Genomic DNA, 21,801 nt, shown 5'->3' with positions numbered 1-21,801 from the left:
GCAGAGGGAGAGGAAGAAGCAGGCTCCCCGCTGAGCAGGGACCCCCCATCCCAGGATCTGCGATCATGACCTGAGCCACAAGCAGACACTTAACCCACTAAGCCACCCAGGCATCCCAGCACATGAGATATTGCTTTAGGATTTGTGAAGAAGGGACTTTCTCTGTTATCTCAGTATTAAAAACAATTTTAGGAACCTGGAATACTCAAATTTAGAAACTTAAGACCTATTCTTAAAAACAATAATAGTGACAGTCATAATAACTAACATTTATTGAGTTGAGTAGTTACTGTAAACCAGGTCCAGAGACCTATCCACTGTACACAGGCACCTGTCCAGCCTCCTCTACCCGGGAGGTAGGTATTACTATTCTAATTTTATAAATACTTTGGTTATTTGCTCAAAGTTTTATGGCCAGTAAAGAGTGAAGGTTGGTTTCTGACTCACTCCAAAGTCGATACCCCCTCCCATGTTTTTGCTGACCATTGGTTATGAAAGAGTAAACTGAATCAATACTACACGAAGTTAGTGCTGAGTCAAACATCATCTGGAGGCTTCAAGTAGCACATGGTTAAGGCATTTGATGTGTGGAAGACAGGAGGAAGGACTTCTCTTCCATGGGAGGAGCTGTGAGAAGCCCCCGAAAAGCACTGGAAGACTCAGCGCGAGTCAGTTTTATGACCACAAGAAAGAAAAGCAATGTTTAAATTAAAATTAATTCCAAAGAGTTAAAGTGTTAGGAAGGATGGCATTAATTTTTGCCCACGAGGTCCTATTTCTTTAAATCATGCTCTCAATTACATAACTTAATAACTCTTAAATAAGACGGTTCCTCCTTGGGGCACCTGGGTAGCTCAGTTGGCTAAGCATCTGCCTTCCGCTCAGGTCATGATCCCAGGGTCCAGGGATCAAGCGCTGCTTCGAGCTCTCTGCTCGGCCCCTCTGTCCCTCTCCCTCTACCTCTTCTCCTCCCCACGTGCTCTCTCTCTAATAAATAGAGTCTTAAAAAAACAAAAACCACACCAAACAGTTCCTCCTTTTAACCTAAACTTAGTAATTGGTTTTCTTCATTCATTTAACACTAATCAAGTCCTATGGGTTACTTTTTTTTCCTTTATGGATTACTTTTTGTTCCGTCTCTTAGATCATTCTATGATTTTACCCAGTGACTAAGGAGAATCAAACCAACCAAGTAGAGACCTGGATAAATCATTTGCCAAGTAAGTACCTGTTTTATTTGCTGGCATAGGAAAGCCATCTCTCCTCTCCTCCTCACTTATAAAATATATTCAAACATTATCCTGCATTTCGTATACTTGTACTACCTATGGAAAACCAAAAGCACAAGACGTAAAATAGTAATTTTATCCTCTTGTGAAATAACAAGCCACAAGTCAGGCAACTCGTTAGACATTAAGTTTGGCCCATTATCTTAACGTTTTAGATTCATGTTAGTACTATTATAATCTTCCTATATTCTATTATTTCCCAATACCAATATATTCATTTCACCTATGGGATTTGTTATTCAAGGCTATTAAAACATTACCACATATCCAAAGCTTGATACAGCTTGTTGAACTGTGGTAGAGAGCATATTGTGTTTACATAAACACAGTAATGTTCCCCCTATAAAAACCACATTATAGTTCAGTTCAATATATTTATAAAAAGTAGGTAAAGCTTTTTGTTAGGGCATATTCACATGACTTTTACAATTACTATGTTAGATTTAAAAGTGGAGGTGACCTCTGTAGCGTTTTTAAGCAAGTGGTACTTTTCCATAAAGAACTCCTTTAATTCCTCAGTACCTTTCAACTCACTTGCTACCCTGAAGAGAACCTACCCCTGTAGACTAGGAAGTCTGGCATGACCTCACCTGCCACCTGGTGTCAGCATGCAAAAATTGCAAGCACAGGACTCAAATAAGCAGCTTCAGGAGTGCTAAAAACATGGAGGCCAGCCTCTACAGTGAAATTTAAATGTCCTGGAGAGCACTGCCTTTTTCCAAAATACTTAATTGTGTTCCCTGGGAGGAATTCCCTCATCCTGTGGCTCAGTGCCTGGGCCACTTGCCACAAGAATGAAGTTAAATTCTCACTTCAAAGACAGTTATAGGAAGCCTCTAAAGGGCTTCATCCATTTGGACCTGTTCTTAATCATCTGAGACCTGGATCATTAGCTCTTCTTCCTGGACCTTAGCCAGAGAGCATTAACGACCAGATCAGTTGGTCAAGCATATTCACGTAATATATGGCAGGTTTCAAACACACACTGCTCTTAGGAGGTAATATGCTACAAAAATAAAAGTCACCAGAGAAACTACCCAAAGCCTCTAAGCACTCTCTCCTCTTCTGCCCGGTGGGGAGGGGGGAACAGTCTCATAAATAGGAGACATTTCTTTAAAAGTAAAAAATACTATTTGTTTTTTAACAGCTCCCCTTTCCTCGTTCCACCGCCCTCTCCTGTTAATAACATCTGATCTTACATTTAAGCAGGAAGAAAATGTAGCCACATGATTTAAAAAGCGTGTGTTTATGACTTGCCATGTTTAAGCACTGCTGAATAAATGTATATTGAAAACATATTTCAAGGGAGAAGCCGTAATAAGGGGTTTGGAGATACTCAATATTACTCTACTAATTCATAGCACACCATAATTATGGAATATGTAGACTTTCTAGATATAAATTAGAATCCATGACTCGGTGAGAGCCCTTTGCAGCTCCCAAACCCCCACCCCACAACATTATAGTCTTCAGGCAAATTGACACAAAACAGAATAAATTATGTCAAAAGCTATATAGAACCATTATTTCAGCCTTAAACATTTCATTAAAACTAAACAGCTCAAAATTTCCCCTCCTCCTCACTCCTACCTCCAAGCCAGTGTTAAAATGAGTAAGTCCAAAGATCCTGAACAATGTAGCTTTTCACATTTTTTTTTGGTGGAAAGATTATTTTTACCAACAAAACTGAATCCAGATTTCTGTTCTTGTCCCTTCAGCAAAGACCCCGAGGGAAATTAAGTTGAGCTCTTCTTTGCTCCCCAAATTCCTACCTGGCAGAAAAGATTCCTGACACACAATTTTTATAATCTGTAGGCCAAGAAAGTGGTTTTCTTTTTTTTCTCTAAGTGTCTGTATCTTTTCTTTCTCTCATATAGAATCTATCGACATAGAAAGCAGAAAACAGGAATGCATCTCATTGAAGCAGGGATAGGCTAGGGCTTTTCCTGTAAGGAGCTGTGGGTCTTCTCTGTATCCTTTTTCAGAAGACAGGTTGGAAAGTTCATGAACTATCACTAAAGGAACCATTTAGCTACTCAGCACCATAATTTTACTACATTCAGATTTCCAAATTCCAATGCGAGTTGTAACCAACATTGCTGGTACCCCCTAATATATATGTATTTCCTTGGCTTTGACTTTTTAATGTATTCTGACCTGACTTCCAACTGCCAACACTTTGCTTGAGGGCTTTCTTTGGCCTGGAGTGCACATGGTCCAAAGGTCTTGGGAATTACATTTCCCCAAGAGCAGCCATCCACCAGAAACTAATGCTTGTTGGAGGATAACTCTGAGGCTCACATTCCCCATTGCCACTCATTGTTCCCAGATTAAATTCCACTACGCACATGGTAAGTACCTCGATGGCACACTTTTTATTGCTGTCTTCTCCTCCCTATCTCAATACCTTCACTTCCCACCAGTGTTTCCAGGGATCATCTAAAAACAAAACCAAAGACTGTATGCACAGAAATCCTCTGGGTCTGCTTCTGGGATGCACAAACTAAAGCGTAAGGCCAATGACATCCTGAAATCGGGAAGCAGATGCTTTGCTTGATGCTGTCACTCTCTGACATTTCAGCGATTTCATTAGTTCTTCACTACATTTGCTGGGCAGAATGCTGTCTCCACCAAACTCTCCCGAATGTCTATATCCTAAGCCCCAGGATGTGTGAATAAATTAAATTACATAGTGGGGGGGGGTGGCATTAAGGTTGCTAATCAGTTGACCTTGGACAGAGGAGATCAGCATAGGTAATCCAGGTGGGCCAATCACAAGAGTCTTCAAAGGTGGACTATGAGCCCAGAAGAGTTAGAACCAGACTGATGGGTGCGGTGTGAGAGAGACCAGCTTTTGCTGGCTTTAGATGGAAAAGAACTATCAGTCAAGGAAGGCAGGCAGCCTTGTCAGCAGACAAGGAAACAGATTGTCCCCAAGAGCCACCGGAAAGGAACACAGCTCTGCTGACACCTTAGTTTGAGCTGAGACTCATTTCAGACTTCGGTCTTCCACAAAGAGAAGATAATAAATCTGTGTTGTTTCAAGTTACTAAATTTGGGCTAATTTGTTACCAGGGCCATAGGAAACCAATACACTGTTATAACCTAGAGACCTAGCCACTCTGAAGTAAATATCAGTGTGTATTGTTTTCACCCCCCACACATTTCTTCTCATTGCTCCTGCTTCTACAGAACCAGAGGGGATGGCTGTATCTTGACAAAAGCTGTCAAACCTTTGAACTTCTCTTGTGCATCTGACCATGTGCTAGAACTGGGGGTTTGATGGGCGAGATACATATATACTGGCAGTCTGTAGTTTAGTGAAAGACAGCAATCCACAGAGGATTACAATCCAGCAAGGTCAGCACTGAGCTAGGAAAAGAAGAGCCTGCGTGTGCACAAGGGTTAGCCCAGGGTGGGAGGGCAGAAAGGCAGGACAGGCGAGCAGGGCAGAGTGACGCACGGAAGAACTAGTAGCCACGGTTACCATGTGAGGCTACCTGGGGAAACCCTTGAGGGGATTCAAAAATTGCTTTTGGGTAGACTATAAAAGAATATAAATTCCATATGAGATATAAACAAAAATCACAATATATGGGCTCTGCACTCAGTAAGGAATCTGCTTGGGGGCTTCTCTCCCTCTCTGTCTGCCGCTCCCCTACTCACATGCTTCCTCCATTCCCCCCAGCCCCGTCCTGGCAAAAAATAAATCTTAAAAAGAAATCACAATTATAATAAACATGCCGTGTGCCTACCATACACTTTTCTATAACAAGTGTTGTTTTAATTGAGCTATCATTTATATACTACAATGGGGTGGCTAGTTCTATGAGTTTTAACAAATACATACAGTCATGTATGACTCCAGGCTCACGATATGGTAAGAGTTCCCTCACCCCCCAAAATTCCATCGAGTACTTTTAAGACAGAGCACACCTTGTCCTCCTTTGAAGTCTCCTGGGCTCTTCTTCCCATTTCCTCATCTTTCAGAAGTAACTCCATTTTCAATCTTGTGTTTATCACTTTTGTGGTTTCCTTTTTAATTTTACCACATTTCCATCCATAAAGGAAAGGCGGTTTTTGTTTTAAGTGGTTTGAAATTTATATAAATGAAAACATCTATAATTTTCTGTGACTTAATCCTATGGTAGGAGGCAACCCAAGATTCATTCATATTCTGTACTATATAATTTCATTGCCATATAGAATTTCATAGTTTGAATTTACTTCTGTATTCTACTGCTGTGGAAAATTGAATTATTTCCAGCATTTTGCTACTTTGAATACGACTGGCTAGGAGCATTCTTGTATACATTTTTCTAGGAGGAGAAGAACACACAAATATATCCACGAGAGAATATGATTGGGTCACCAGGTATACATAGCTTCCACTTTACCAGATAATGCTAAATTATTTTTTCAAAGCTGTTGAAACAGCTATGAAACATCTAAACAACTATGAATACTATTTCAGTTACTCCTCATCTCATTCCCCTATTGAACAATTTTCAGAAAGAGAGAGCCATGGTTGGATTTTTTTTTTTTTTTTTTGCCTCTGAAAGACCACCATGATCAAGAGAAAATATGAGAAAAGAACATGGCTGAAGATTGTGAAGGAGAGAACATTCTAACTTGCAAAGAATAGATCCGATTCATAGACAGGTTCTTAGTGAAGTGGGTCTTTATGGTTCTATTATTATTATTTTTTTAATGGTTCTATTTTAAGAAGATGGCAACCTTCTCGAAGTTGCTGGCCCACTTCTGGAAATGGATCCGTTAGGTGATTCTATGTAGAGTGGCCTACTGGTGATGTACAAACAAGATAGAAGCCTTCCACCTCCATAAGGCTGCTCATTTCCAGCTTCACTAGCATAGGGAATATGATGGGTGAGTTACCTCAGTTTCAACCCAGAAGAGGGATGGTCCTAGACTCCTGACCCACCACCACCCTAGTTCGGTGCCACTAAAACGCAGTAAACAGGGTCTGAGGTCAATGTTGCATGGAGTTGTCTTGCCTCAAGAGGGAGCACCTGAAACTCCACTCATAATCCCGCCTCACCCCTCCCCAGATGGGACTGGCCTAGAGTGAATGCTGGAAACTTAGGCCAACTGTCCTTCAGGAGTTTAATTGACCATTTCAAAACTGTTTGACAAACTTCCTTGAACTCCATGTTGGCCAAGCTCTTTCTCCAGAATCTTGATGCCTGGCTTCAAGTCTGTCTTTCTTCCTTCCTCAACATCCACCAGCCTCTTTCTTTTCTCCTGGTGCCAACTCCCCAGACATTACCAATTAGTCAAACATCAGTGTTTGGCAAGCATTTTCCTCAGGCTTCTGGCTCCGCCTGTGGAGCACCTCGTCCACAGGCCTCCCGCCTGGCTTTGTGAGGGGCCTTGTTGCTAGAGCAAAAGCAGTGCTCATTATGCTCTGAATAGGAAAGACTGAGGTAAAGAAACAAACAGCAAGAAATCTGGGGGAAAAAAGGCTTCTTTTCCTGAGGTTTACAGAGTGAATTGTTTGTTTTTCTTTTAAGTTCTGTGGAGGCAAAGATAATTACCAACATTTAATTTTTATTCATTCAAGGAGAAATAATCACATTTAGGTTTGTTAGCAGAATGCCAACGACATCTAGTTACCCTCAAAAAGAAAAACAAACCAAAAAAAACCTTCTTTGCCTTGAGACATAGGGTAATAGTTGTTCTTTGTTCCACTTACCCTATGCTTAGAAGGATCTGGACTAAATGCTTCATGTAGAAGCTAATCCTGTCACACACTCCTGAGGTTGGCTTAGCCCCATTCTGTACTGAAGAAAACTCCAGTTCACAGACAGCCTGGAGCTGAAATTGAACTGACAGCTGACTGCCATCAAAGTCCAGCTTTCTTAACCACTACCCTAAGGGAACTGGTTTACTGGAAACATACAATGACCATTCATGATCAACTTTAGTGCTTCTCTAAAGCTGAAGGACTCCCAGGTAGGTAGGTCTTCTTTTGGAGGAAATCAAGTCAAAGTGCCCACCACTGGGTATATTAACAGTGGCTCACAGGGATCTCTGGAGCTTTTACCTCACTGAGGAATAAGCTAGAACACTGAATGTTTAGGGCTGTGGTTCAAAATTGTGGTCATTGAATTACTATCAAAACAAACAAACAAACAAACAAACAAACCCAGAATTTGGAGGGCTGGCAAGTAAGAATAGAAACTGAAGGTTCTCAACTACACATCTGGGCCAGGAAGGGAATCATTACCACCACTGACCCTGTGTGACCTCAAGCAAGTGACCTGCCTTCTTTAAGCTTTAAGTTCCTTATCTGTATAATATGCTGGATGGGGGCACCTGGGTGACTGAGTGGGTTAAGCCTCTGTTTCCAGCTCAGGCTCCTAAGATTGAGCCCCGCATTGGGCTCTCTGCTCAGCGGGGAGCCTGTGTCTCTCTCTCTCCCTCTCTCTGTCTGCCTACTCGTGATCTCTCTCTCTCTCTCTCTCTCTGTCAAATAAATAAATAAAATCTTAAAAAAAAAAAGAGGCTTAATGGTGTCAACCTCATAGGACAGTCCTAAGGATGAACTGAAGTAGCCTATAAAAAAACAGCCAGCACACTACCTCGCCCAAAGAAGACTTCAAAAAAGCTGGTTCTCAACACAGCCTGCTCCCAGGTAATTACATAAAATGATCACTCGCCCAGCTGACCACTCACTCAGTTGCTTAACCACAAATAAGGTCTTCTGGCAGGATTGCTGGTAAATAATGTAACACCATCACCAGCAGAGCTCCATCACTAAAATCATGAGAGAGGAATCATGGGAAAGTAGGGACCCACTCAAAGGGGAACACTTCTAGAAACCAGTGTAAATGTCATTCTGTTCTACAGGTTGAGATTGGCCTGCCAGAACTGTACTGAAGGCCAGAGAACTAGTAACCACCCATCCATCTACTCATCCCCCCCCCCCCAACTCACCTATCCAAACACCGCCCACACCCATCCATCCATCCAAACATCCATCTATCCAACATTCCCATGTGCCTTTTATGTGCTATATCATGTCTCTTCTACCTCCAATTTACCAAACCCATCCACTTCTCTTTACTTTCAAATTTTATTTTTCGCTTTCCTTTATTGTCACTACCACCGTCTCAGACCAAGGCATCGTCAGCTCTTCCCTGGACTTCTTAACTGATTGTCTCACTTTAATTCCCAGCTCTTTCCCCAACTCATTCCCCACACAGGAGGCCGAGCAGTCAATATTTTAAAGCCACAGATATGATGTACCTCAGTGTTCATCATTTATCAATGGCACCACACCACAATAAAGATAAAACCAAATTCCTTCACATGGGCTACAAAAGCCTGCTAATCTGGTCCTTGGCTTCCTCTCCAATGGTATGCTAGACCACATCTCCCCACGCTCATTAGCCTGGCCCCAGTGATTTCTTTCATGTGGTTCCCAGAGGACACCAAAATTATTCTAGCCTTAGACCTTCTCTCAAGTGGTTCCCACTGCCTATAATAGCCTCTCCCCTCTAAATACATGGTCAGCTCCTTTTCACACTTGCCTCACTGCAGTCTTCTCTCATCAGCCAATTCTAAGTCCTTTCTCCTACTTATTTTCTATTACAGATTGATTTTTAACTACACAGTTGACCTTTGACCAACATGAGTTTGAACTTTTTCTGTCTACTTATATACACATTTTTTTTCCGGTAAACACAGAACATCTTTTTATTACCATTTTCTTTGCTCTAACTTACTCTACTATGAGAATACAGTACATGACACATATAACAGAAAAATAAGTTAATCCATGGCTTACATCACCGGTAAGACTTTTGGTCACCAGTAGGATTTCTGACTGTGCAGGCAGTCAGGGCCCCTCACCCATGCGTTTTTCAAGGGGCAACTGACTATGTATTTCTTTGCCTCCTAATTTAACGTCTACCTGACCTGCAGAATGAAAGCTCCAAGAGCACAGCCATGATCGTGTCTGCCTCATTTATCACCCAACCTTCAGCATACGGCTTGGAGCTTTGCACCTGCTGTTCCTCTGCCTGGAATTCTCTTTCCCTAGTATCTCCCTGGCTTGCTCCCTCACTTCCTGCCTGAATAGTACCTTGCCAGACAGAACCTCCCTGTCCATCCTTTATTAAGTAGCCCCCATAGGCCCCAAATACTCTGTTTTGAGTCATAGGTATTGGCTACCATGTTGTACAGCCCAGTTCTAAGCAGTGATGGCCATGTGATGTATTATGGAAAATTGCTGATTAATAACATCTGGCTATCCTCTCCTCCCACCCCAAACAAAAGCTCCATGACAACAAGGGCTTTTTTCAATGTTGATTCTCAGGACTTAGAACATATGACCTATAGTGCAGGTCATATGTTGGTATACTATCAGTCATTCGGTTGGAAGACCAAATGGTAAATACTCAAGAAATATGTGAATAAGTGAGTGAACTCATGAGCCAGAAACTGTATTTGCCGGGGACACAGGAGGAGGTTTATGAAAACAATGCAGTTAAAATTTCTGACCTCAAGAACCTTCCTACTGAAGACTGGAGACAGGGGCAAGTTGGTGTCACATATGTGTTTATCTGTCGCCTTCCTACCTGCATCCCCTGTCTGCTCCTTCTAACGCCAGCTCTCTCTCTCTACCCCTCCTGCCTCTGCGTCTTCCTTCAAAATGACACCAGGCTTTAATTTTATGTATCTTGTTTTTGCCTTGACATGAATATCGGGTGCTTTACTCCAAGACAGACAGAAGAAAACAGCCTCTGGGAATTCTGCGAGTACTGGTGTTTTGGGCCATCCATTTAGCACTACACATTTGGGGGTTTTTGAAGAGATCTGTCAGAACGCTTTATGAGGTTGTGAAATAACCTGAAAGTTGAAAACTTCCACAGAAATCCTAATTTCGGATTGTATTCCCAGAGCCATAAAAGCAAACCTTTCAAAATGAAGAGAAGAGGGAGGGACGGAGTGGGGGTGGGGTGGGGAAAGGACTTCTTTTGAACGTGTTTGTTAGACTACAGTTGTAATGCTTGCCTTTATGAGATGAAAAGGATTTGTACTAAGTTACTCAGGAGCCTCATCTTTATTCCAACCAAGATGGAGAAGATGGCAGTAACAATGGGCCTTTTCAAATCTAACCCTAATTCCTACTGGGAAAAGGTTCTGGTTAAATTATCCTTTGATCTTCCTCTTTGGGCCAACACCTTGACTAAAGAGAGCTGAAGAAACCACTAACGCGCTTTACCTTTTGTTCAATCTGAATTTTCAAGGCGTTCATTTAAAATGAACGTTTAGGCCGGGTGCTGTGGCAACGAAAGTAGGTCACCATGATTGGGTTGCGTGTCTTTCTGACTCCATTAGTGCTGTCAGGTGACTATCCATGCTCAGACTCCTCCAAAAGCAAGCGTTTGCATCAGCCACACGTTGTGCGGGGGGTGGGGGGGGGTGGCAGGGTTCCATTTAGCTCTGACTTCAAAACCCTTCTTAGCTCAAGAATTCCCGTTACTTTTTAAACAAATTCCCTTCCAGCCACAATGAGCAACCTGTTCTGTATCGAGGGCACAGCTGCGAAAACCCACAGAAAATTAAATGTGCGTCCGCCTTAGGCATTGCCCATAGGATGCGATGCTACAACTTTGTCAGAGGCAGTTTTCAAATTGTACTTTATACAGGAAGGGGAGCGAGAGACTTTTTTTTTTTCCTTCTGCTAAAAATGGCCCGTTTAAAAAAATTATGCCATGTTACTAATAGGTCCTGTGAAAGAGAAAGAGTGTAAAAATCACTGCAGAAGTTTTATGGTTATTCTCCCCCCTCCCCTTTCAATTCTGAGAGTGTGAGTGAGGGCTGATTTTTTATTCAAAAAGGGAAGTGATAGGTAAGCTTTTTTCCTCAACATTTTCAAAAAGCACTTGTTAAGCAATTTTTGAGGAAGCTGTATAAAGTACATGGGGTAGACACGGTCCCTGACTTCTAGATGCTCCTCATTTGCAGTTTATTTAGCTCAGCTGGTGAAGCGCTCTCCTAGGAGTGGGGTGCTACAGCAATAAGGGTGCTCTCCTCAGAAGCAGGGCACCCACGTTCTATTTCTGGTACCACACTATTAGCCGTGGACACTAACCACGTCAACGGCTAATAATGAAAGTCAACGAAAATACAAATTTCGTTGTATACATCTTATATCCCTGAGTCTTACTGGATTTTTCAGTATCTCCCTTGTTTGCTTCCCATGATACTTGCCAAGATCCCACTGCTTGAAGGTGATGATTGCTCATGTTAAGGACCATTTGCTTTGTAAAACCCGACCCCATGCCCTCTTTAAACAGTGACTGCCCAACTTCAACTGTGTATCTGAAAAAAAAAAAAAAAAAGCCTTCCCACTGATAAGGATTTGATTTTTCCTGCAAGAGGAAAGCAAGAGATCAGAAATCAAGTAGAAGCATGAGAAGAAAAGCATTCCCTTGGACAGACATCCTCAACTTCTCATGTATGAAGAGAAAATGCTTCTGATTAAGTCAGCAGAACTTACTGGAAGCCAGAGGTATTTTCAATACATTCAGGCGCATGTTTATCGTGACATCACTTTGTGTTGGGTACTGGGCTTCTGAGCAAAGTTGTCACCAGCTGAAACATTTATATGTGTTAAATCTGAACTCTGGTGAGCAAGAGAACATTCTAGATAGCTCCATAAAAATGCTGACCATTCAAACTGGATTCTAATCATGCATTCATTTGTTCCTTATCCAGTGCCTACTGAAGCCATGCCTGGATGGACTCCTGGAGACCAGCCAGCCTGGGTCTCCTGCTCTATGGACAAAACCCTGAAGCAAGAATGTAGGGCCTTACCTCAAAATACCCAAACATACAGGTCTACTATAGGCATAGGGCATGAAGAACAGGACAGAGGCTCCTAGGGAATGGGGCTGCTCAGAGCTCTGTGAGAATCTGCAGACCTCTCACTTCTCCAGAGCTGGGCTTCCAGACCAAATTTTGTGCCATGGTTGATTCTGGGCCAGACCTTACCCATGTTCTCCATCTTTGCTCTCCCTGCCAAGTGCCCCCAAATCAAAGAGCGAACACTTGGTTCCTCGAAAATATTAAAAAAGTAACTGAACCTGCCACTTTTCCCCGGGAACTTTACTTTCATGGAATTATAAAGAAAACCTTACTACTAAGTGAAGAACCCTTCAAAGCCAAGGATGGGCAGCCAGTGATGAGTGGGCTTTGCCTAATAAGACTTGGAGTGTGGGGGATGGGTGAATACTGTCACCTACTCCTAAATACACCCAGCTTCTCACTCCTCCTTAGAGATTATCTACACCCATTCTCTTCATTTCTCCCTTCCCGACTACTGTCTAGAGAGTCTCAAGACTGGGCAAATATAAATCTTCTTAAGGATTTTTAAATCTACATATTCATGTGCAAGCCCTAGAAACTGTAGAGTACACAACTACCACTTCACTTCTCTTATGCCAAGCCCGTAACTGTCTCGCGACTACTTCTGCTTATTTCGTATTATATATTTTCTTGGGCAAGGTAATTAACCTCTTTGCGTCGGGTACTTCATGTCGAAAATGGTGTTACTCTTTCATAGCACGCCCTACATTAAGAGGTGACACAGGAAGAAAAAAGAGAAAGAAAAGTCAATCTTGGCACATCACATGTTCCTAAACTGCTCGACAATTCTCTACTTTTAGGAGAGAATTCGGTTTTGCTATAATTGTGTCCTGGAAGTAAATATGATTTCCAATGAAGAGATCTTACTGATTCTAATTAAAGAAATGTTGCAGTCTTTTGTCTCAGATGGGGTGACGTCTGAAAAGGATCCTACCAATCAGCACCTCCATGGCCCAGAGTTACAGATGTGTAATGCCCAGCGAGGTAACCTGCACATAGTCACCCAGCTAGTGAGGGGCATGGCCACTCTCTCTGTCTCAACTTTGGGATTCTCAGTGTATTGCTTTTTAACAGACCATGATTAAAAGAGGCTACAGAAGGTCTATTCATGCCTAGTACACAGATTTCTTCTCCATTTATTAATGAGTTACAGTCCAGGAGAACCAAAGCCCCAGTGACTCTCATTTTTTTTTTTTTTAAACATCCTAGAAACTGTCAGACACCCCAGGAATAACTTAGGAGCTGTCAGCTTCCTGCAGTTGATTCACCCTTGAAGCAGAAACCCCTGCAATGAGTTTGGATGTGAGGCGATGTTCCATGCACCCCCGGTTTCGTATAATTAGATTCAAGGAGGAAACTCTAGAAAAGATGGTTGTATCTTTTAGGTGAGCAAAGTTGGAACATTAAGTAGGTCAGGAAAGTTCTACTGGCACAAGAATCTGCATCGAGTACATTTTTCCACTGGAGATGGGCTCTGAGCACATGGGAAGTCATGGGGAATGGGATTTCAGGAGATAAGTCCTACCATGTCCCCCAATGGGGGACTTCCTCAGTAGCCATGGGCCAATAAAACTCACCACAATGACCTCTCCTGTTTCTTAAGCATTTGGATTCATTAAAGTACTTTCACAGCTTTTCCTACTCTTGAGATTTTATTTTCACAAAGAATAGAAATGTAGATCTTTATATGACAAGTTACTAAACATAGACAGTGGCTGTTCTCTGCATTGAAGTCTGTTTTTATGATGGTCCCAGACACCACAGTAATTTACTTAGTGTCTTTGTTTTTTTTTTTTTTTTAAAGATTTCATTTATTTATTTGACAGAGAGAAATCACAAGTAGGCAGAGAGACAGGCAGAGAGAAAGAGAGAGAGAGAGAAGCAGGCTCCCTGCTGAGCAGTGAGCCCGATATGGGACTCGATCCCAGGACCCTGAGATCATGACCCGAGCCGAAGGCAGCGGCTTAACCCACTGAGCCACCCAGGCGCCCCAGTGTCTTTGTTTTAAGTTCCACTTTGGTTGTTTAGAAAAGGCACTGGTGTAGAGTAATATGTTCTTCACGAGTGGTTTTAAGTTTTAAAGCATTTCATTATATATAATGTATGAAGTTCACCAGAACATGTGAATGTTCAGACAAAGAGAAGTCATTGTGGGATGCTACCTGTTCCAGCTTTGGTACTACCGCTCACCGCATTACTCTCTCTCCTTCTACAACGGTTTTCAGAGACAATTTCTAGGCAAGAAAATCAAGCCCATTTATTCAGTCACTACTTATTTTATCTTAAAAAGAGTCATCAGTGGGATGCTCAAGTTCTCATTCGTGTGTGTGCAAAGAAGAGAGATGGCTTTATGGTTCGCTGCACTTCTATCCAGAACAAAATCCTTTTAATTTTCCTCCAACATGAAAAGATTTTGGGGTGATACTAGGAAAGGACTTGTTTATGAATTTCCAGTCCAAAGTTAAAATTAGATGTGATCCCTACTGAATTACCAAGATATGATTGTAAGGCACATTACCTTGTGAAGTGGACAGTAACGAATTTGCAGTTATAAATGGCACATATGTCTGGCATGAAACTAAACTCTCGTAACTGGTGATTGAATTAAAATAGAAAATTTAAAGAGAGGGAATGGATTATGGCAGGGGTTGGCAAACTCCTCCCGAAAGGACCAGACAGTACATACTTGAGACTTTGCAGTCTGTATGGTCTCTGTCCTAACTACTCAATTCTGCTGTTACAGCAGGGAAGCAGCTGTAGATAATATGTAAATGAATGTACGTGGCTGTATTCCAATAAAATTTTATTGATCAAAACAGGCGGTGGGCCAGATTTGGCTCACAGGCTTAAGTCTGCTGACCCCTGATTTATGTCTATTAAACTGAAGTAAAAATGGATGTTATCCTCAGAAATCAAGATGTCTAAATGTATGGGAATGGATTTGTCCCTTGTTGAGGAAACAGAAAAATGCAAAAACAGTGCTGGTATCTATTTCCTCAACCGTTTCTGTCTACAGCACTGTCAATGCCCAGTGTTACTTAGCCTCAACTGCTTGACAGTTAGGGACACAGAAGTTCTACCTCCATCAATCTCAGTTAACCTCTTTCCTTAAAAAAAAAAAAAAAAAAAAGCTTTTCTTCTTTATCAGACAACTAACAAATGTGCAGAGGCTAAATAATAAAATGGAAACAATGATAAGCTCAAGAAAATATGACAATAGCTTTTAACATATTTATCTGTATCTTCCAAGCTTTGTTTTTACAAATAGGAGATCAAACTGTGCACAGTCTTGGTTTATATTTTCTAATTTAATAAGACATCTAGTTTTTGCTAAAATAAAAAGAAATGCTGCACTGGGATACCTCAGTTGGTTAAGCGTCCGCCTTTGCTTAGGTCATGATCCGAGGGTCCTGGGATCAAGTCTTGCATCAAGCTCCTTGCTCAATGAGAAGCCTGCTTCTCCCTCTGCTTGCTGCTCCGCTCCCCCCCCCCCTTCTGGCTTGTGTGCTCTCTCTCTTGCTCTCTAACAACTAAATAAATAAAATCTTAAAAAAAATTAGAAATGTAATATTATCAGTCATCAGGAAGATTCAAACAAATACCACTGATGAGATATCATTTCATATCCAAAAGGATGTCAAAATTAAAAAGACTGAAATAGCAAGGCTTGGCAAGGGCATGAAACAACAGAATTCACACAGATTGCTGATGGAGTATAAACGGTAGGTAGAATCTTTGGAAAACTGGCCATGTGCCCCTATCACCCAGTAATTCTGCTCCAGAGTATGTACCTAAGAGAGGTAAGCGTCTATGTCCCCGACAAAGCATATATGAGGATCTTCGTGACAGTTTTAATTATAACAGCTCCAAACTGGAAACAACCCTAACATCCACTGAGGTAAGAACTGTTTATCTATAAAATGAAGTACTACTACTCAGCAAAATACCGAGCGAACAACTGATACCTGCACCGATATTGAAAAATCCTACAAACATAGTGATGAATGAAAAGCACGTAACACAAAAGTGTAGACTATGATTGCATGTAGATGAAGTTCAACAGGCAAAACTAATGTCTGATGGGAGACATCAGAATGGTTTACCTTCACACGTGACCACCACCAAAATCAAGACAGGGAATGTTCCAAACCCACAAAGTTCCCTTAGTCTCGTTCTAATACCTTGACTTAAAAGGTGGTTATAAAGATGGAGATCTTTATCAAAGTTTATTAAACAGTATACTTTAGCTTTGTATCATTAAGATATGTAAATTATACCTTGATAAATAGAAAAATGCTCTAAAATACCACCGATTTTTGCCTTAAAAGGGAAGATCAAACAGAAACTGAGGAGATACCTAGAAAGGCAGCATTTGAAGGAGAGAGCTTGTAAACAATCAAATTTGAAATGGAACAAGGAGCACAGCTAACCCTTGTTTTGAGGTGACAATCTTTACTGACTCTTCAATTTCATGTCTATAATTATTTCTTTTGAAGTCTAGGGCCATACAGATTGTCTTGCTTTTCTATGCTCTTTTTATTCCAATTTGGAAAACAGATGAGATTTAACTACAAGGAAGGATGTCCTACGGAAGAGCAATGAAAAAATGTCAAGGACATCCTAAATGACATCTCCCAGTACTCTCTTTATACGGACTCATGGGAGACATTCATCTCCAACATCAGTGTCTGGAAAAATCTGTGATTCTTCAGCATAATGAGGCTGTTTTCATCTTGTGGACACCAAGAATCCTGCTACTGACTTCATCCCTGTTTTGCTCTACCAAGAACACCAAACCAAATGGGAACTTTGTCTAATATACATACACCTCAGTGACCTCATCTGACTTTAAAGTTCATTTTCCTCTTTTCCCTTAAGTTAGTCAGCCTAATATATATATATGTATATATATATATATAGTCCTTTGGTAGTTGTTTTTTAAATTAAGATACAATTCACATCCTCATACTTTTGAAAGTGTGAAATTCAGTAGTTTTTAATATTTTCCTGAAGCTGTAATATTTCCTCCCTCAAGAGAAACACATTAGCAGTCACTCTCCATTCCCCAATCTCTCCAGCCCCTGGGAACTACTACTATTCTAGAAATCTGCCTACTCTGAACATTTTATGTAGGTGAATTTGTAGTCTGTAGCCTCTCAAGGCTGGCTTCTTTGACCAAGCATAATGTCTTCCAGGGTCTTCCATGTTGTACCACGTTATCAGTACATCATTCCTTTTTATGGCAGAGTAATCCACTGCATGGAAGTACTATTTGTCTCTCCCTTAATTGACATTTCGGGTGTTTCTACTTTGCGGCTATTATGAATAATGCGCTAACATTCCTCTCAAGTTCTTATGGGGATGCGTGTTCTCACTTCTCTCAGGTAAACACATAAGAGAACGGATGGCTTATATGGTAAGCTCTGTGTTTAATTTTTTGAGGAATGACAAAACTGTTTTCTAAAGTGGCTTCACCATTTTACCACCACTTTACACTCCCACCAGCAGTGTGCAAGGGTCCAAATTTCTGCTTATCTTTGCCAGTATCTGTTACTGTCTTTTTTTTTTCCCTAGGCAAAGAACTTTATTAATCTTATTTCAAACTTTATTCCCAGGCTTCTTCAGCTTAATAAGCTGCAAAGAATGAATTGTGTATAAGCAAAAACTGAAAAGAGCTGCAGTGTCCAAGGGGCTTGGGCTTAAAAATATTAGAGATCTAGATTTTATCAGATCCATGAACAAAATTTTAAAAAGCAGTCATAATATAAAATAGCAGCTCCCAGTAACTTCTTTACGTTTTATCTTCTTCAGAAGTTGACTCAATTCAGTTTGCTTCATTCTTGGAAGCTTCATCAAAATTCTCCACAAGATCTGGAACTTCATCATTATCATCCTCTCCAGTAGCAAGTGGTGCTTTTCCATCCACAGATTGTTTGGGCAGAGCTTCAGCCAGTCTTCTTAAACTAGTCAGACTGTCTGCACCAAGTTGGTTTAAGATACTGGGTAGCATTTCTGTCAGCTGCTTTGTCTCAGCATGGCCTGTAATGGTGAAAGTGTTCGCTGCCAGCGATGCCTGAACTTTGGGGTTGTTAAAGTGGATCACTGTTCCTTGGTTTGTGAACATAGTCACTTCTTCAATACCAGAGATATTGTTTACCCCTAACTTCTTTAAGGAGAACTGAAGTTTTTTATCATTTGCTGTAGCCGTTCTATGAACCACCTTCTTCTTTCGGCGAGCAGTTCCTTTCCCACCAATGCGCACTTGTGCTTGCAGTTTGGCGAGTTTCTCCTGGTTCATGATAGTTTCTTTCATCTTGTTGGAGCGGAAATGGGACCGCGCAGGGGACTAGGGTTGACGCTCAAGGGGTCTCGGGCGGACCAGCTGAGATTAGGTGCACACACGCGCGGACGCAAGATGGCAGCTCTGTTACTGTCTTTTTGATGTGGGTGTGGAGTGATACCTACTGTGATTTTGATTTGTATTCCCCCAATAACCAATGATGTGAGGATTATTTCATGTGCTTATTGACCATTAGTTTAACTTTTTTCCTAAAATATCTCTTTAAGGGACACCTAGGTAGCTCAGTTGGTTAAGTGTCTGCCTTTGGCTCAAGTCATGATTGCAGGGTCCTGGGATAGAGTCCCACATAGGGCTCTCCGCCCAGCGGGAAGCCTACTTCTCCCTCTGCCTGCTGCTCCCCCTGCTTGAACTCACTTGCTCGCTCTCTCTGAAAAATAAATCTTAAATAAAAGTCTCTTCAAATCTATTGCCCATTCAAAAATGGGTTGTCTTATTGTTGAGTTGTAATCTTTTAAAAAATACTTTTAGAAACAATATGTTTTTAAAAAATTTAGAGAGAGACAGGGGCACCTGGGTGCCTCAGTGGGTTAAAGCCTCTGCCTTAGGCTCAGGTCATGATCCCAGGGTCCTGGGATCGAGCCCCACATCAGGCTCTCCACTCCTTGGGAAGCCTGCTTTCTCCTCTCTCTCTCTGCCTACTTGTGATCTCTGTCTGTCAAATACATAAATTAAAAAAATCTTTAAAAAAAATTTAGAGAGAGAGACTGAGAGAGCATGAACAAGTGGAGGGAGGGAGAGGGGATCTTTAAGCAGACACCCTGCTGAGGGCAGAGCCCACTGTGGGGCTCAATCTCATGAACCATGAGATCATGACCTGAGCTGAAACCAAGAGTCAGATATCTAACCAAGTGAGCGACCCAGAGGTCTCTAATAATACTTTTTATTTTTTTTTATTTTTTTTTAAAGATTTTATTTATTTATTTGACAGAGAGAAATCACAAGTAGTCGGAGAGGCAGGCAGAGAGAGAGGGAAGCAGGCTCCCTGCTGAGCAGAGAGCCCGATGCGGGACTCGATCCCAGGACCCCGAGATCATGACCTGAGCCGAAGGCAGCGGCTTAACCCACTGAGCCACCCAGGTGCCCTCTAATAATACTTTTTAAAACGCCTTTGCATTCTTGAAATCTTGCCATTTGCCACGACATGAATTGAACTAGAAGGTACTATGCTGAGCAAAATAAACCAATCAGAGAAAGGCAATTATCATACAACCTCCCTGATATGAGGAAGTTGAGAGGCAAAGTGTGGGGTTTGGGGAGTAGGGAAGGAAAAAATGAAACAAGATGGCATCTGGAGGGAGACAAACCATAAGAGACTCTTAATCACACAAAACAAACTGAGGGTTGCTGGGGGGAGGTGGGTAGGGAGAGGGTGGTGGGATTATGGACATTGGGGGGGGGATATGTGCTATGGTGAGTGCTGTGAAGTGTGTAAACCTGGCGATTCACAGACCTGTACCCCGGGGGCTAATAATACATTATATGTTAATAAAAAATGAAAAATTAAAAAAAATAAAACACCTTTGCATTCTTTGAAGATGGCATTGAGAGCTAAATATATCTCTATAAAAAGGGTCAGAGTTTATATTTATCAATTTACAGAAATGCTACTTCCATTAGTTTTGATATGTTTAAAGTCATATTCTATACCCTAAATTAACTCTAATGTACCATCCCTCCCACCAAACCGATGTCTTCATATCTAAATTTCTGAGGCTGAATTAATTGTTGGACTGCCAATGGGCATTAGGAAAGGATAGCAATTTTTACTGTCTTCTTTTCTGCTGTCAGTATATATTAAATACTTTTTAAAACTAATAAAAAGGACAAGGAAATTAAGACAGGCTTTCTGTAAATCTAGAGCTCTTTCTTTCAATCTGAACAGTCTCACAGAGAAATGACTCTGATGGCTGTGAAAGCAAGAAGAAAAGAGAAGAGAAAAGAAGGGGGGAAAAGTATGTTTTCTATTCTATCAAACATTCTTGCTAAATTCTTAAACCAGTCTCAATTTGGTCACTTACTAAAGTCCTATTAGCCTGTAATGAATTAATCAAAATGAAAAGACCTTTTATTTTGATTTTTTTTTTGCATTATGGAAAAGAGGGACAGTCGGCTTATTATTCAGCTCAAATCTACACAGATTCATAAATCAATGTTGGTCTTCTTACATATCTGCGAGGAATTATTGACACGACTGCTAATTTAACATTTAAAAATAACAACTCTCATCTTTTTAAAAGCCATTTTACCATTTGATGGCTGAAACCGTTTTCCAAAACACAACAAGCTGTAAATGGATCCACGGGCTATTAATTTGCAGTGCATGGCACCAAAGGGAGAAGCTCTTTAGGTGCATTGATGGGATTACAGGTATTACATAACCATCCACAGGAAAACTCAAAGTAAATCAGGGATAACATCCCATCTCTGGTGCTCCTTACGCATTCAAAGCTGCAACTGGAAAAGGTCCCAAATGAAAAGAAAAGACAAAGGCAGAAAGGTCAATACATTTTCTGGAGATAATTTAATGTGTTGAAAAAGAGGGGGATTCTTTTAAATTGTTTTTTGTTTTGTTTTGTTTTGTTTTTTTAAAGATTCCATTTATTTATTTGACGAACAGAGATCACAAGTAGGCAGAGAGGCAGGCAGAGAGAGAAGAGGAAAGCAGGTTCCCTGCTGAGCAGAGAGCCCGACATGGGGCTCGATCCCAGGACCCCGGGATCACGACCCGAGCCGAAGGCAGAGGCCTCAACCCACTGAGCCACCCAGGCGCCCCATGGGAGATTCTTTTAATGAGAGGATGTTACACTTCTCATCTGTGATAACACAATTTCTGTATGCACGGGATGGCATGATGCTCTCCAACACTCCTTCCACATCTCCATCCTTTTTTTTTTCTTTTTAACTGAGGTTAAGACATTATAGACACAGTTAAGTATACACCAGTTAAGGATTAAAATGTCCAGCACATCATGAGGCTTCCAGGTGCCCCTTCCGAGCCCCAAGAGTGACCACTGCACTCCCCTCCATCACACAGATTAGTTTTGCTCATTTTTAATATTTATATGAATGGAATTATGAAGAACGTTCTCTTTTATTCTGAGTTCTTTTATTCAACATTATGCCTATGAGATTCACCCATGCTGTTGCACCTAGTAGTAGGGCTACTAGGTGTATGGCTCCGTTTTTTTTTTTTTTTTTTTTTTTTTGCTGTGCATATTCCATTATTTGACTATGTCAAAATTTATTTACACA

The 21,801-nt window shown here is 41.2% G+C and overlaps 1 protein-coding gene and 1 pseudogene across 7 annotated transcripts in view; both read right to left on the bottom strand.

Moving 5' to 3' along the window:
* Positions 1–21,801, bottom strand: part of RARB (retinoic acid receptor beta) — a 450,938-nt gene that overhangs the window by 61,629 nt on the left and 367,508 nt on the right. The window lies entirely within an intron of this gene.
* On the bottom strand, positions 17,747–18,534 carry LOC309863634 (transcription factor BTF3 pseudogene; annotated as a pseudogene). Its single transcript has one exon. The product of its transcript is annotated as a transcription factor BTF3 pseudogene (transcript).

The sequence above is a fragment of the Mustela nivalis genome, assembly GCF_964662115.1.
Source record: "Mustela nivalis genome assembly, chromosome: 1".
Classification (NCBI taxonomy): domain Eukaryota; kingdom Metazoa; phylum Chordata; class Mammalia; order Carnivora; family Mustelidae; genus Mustela; species Mustela nivalis.
This window is presented reverse-complemented; position numbering and strand designations above follow the sequence as displayed.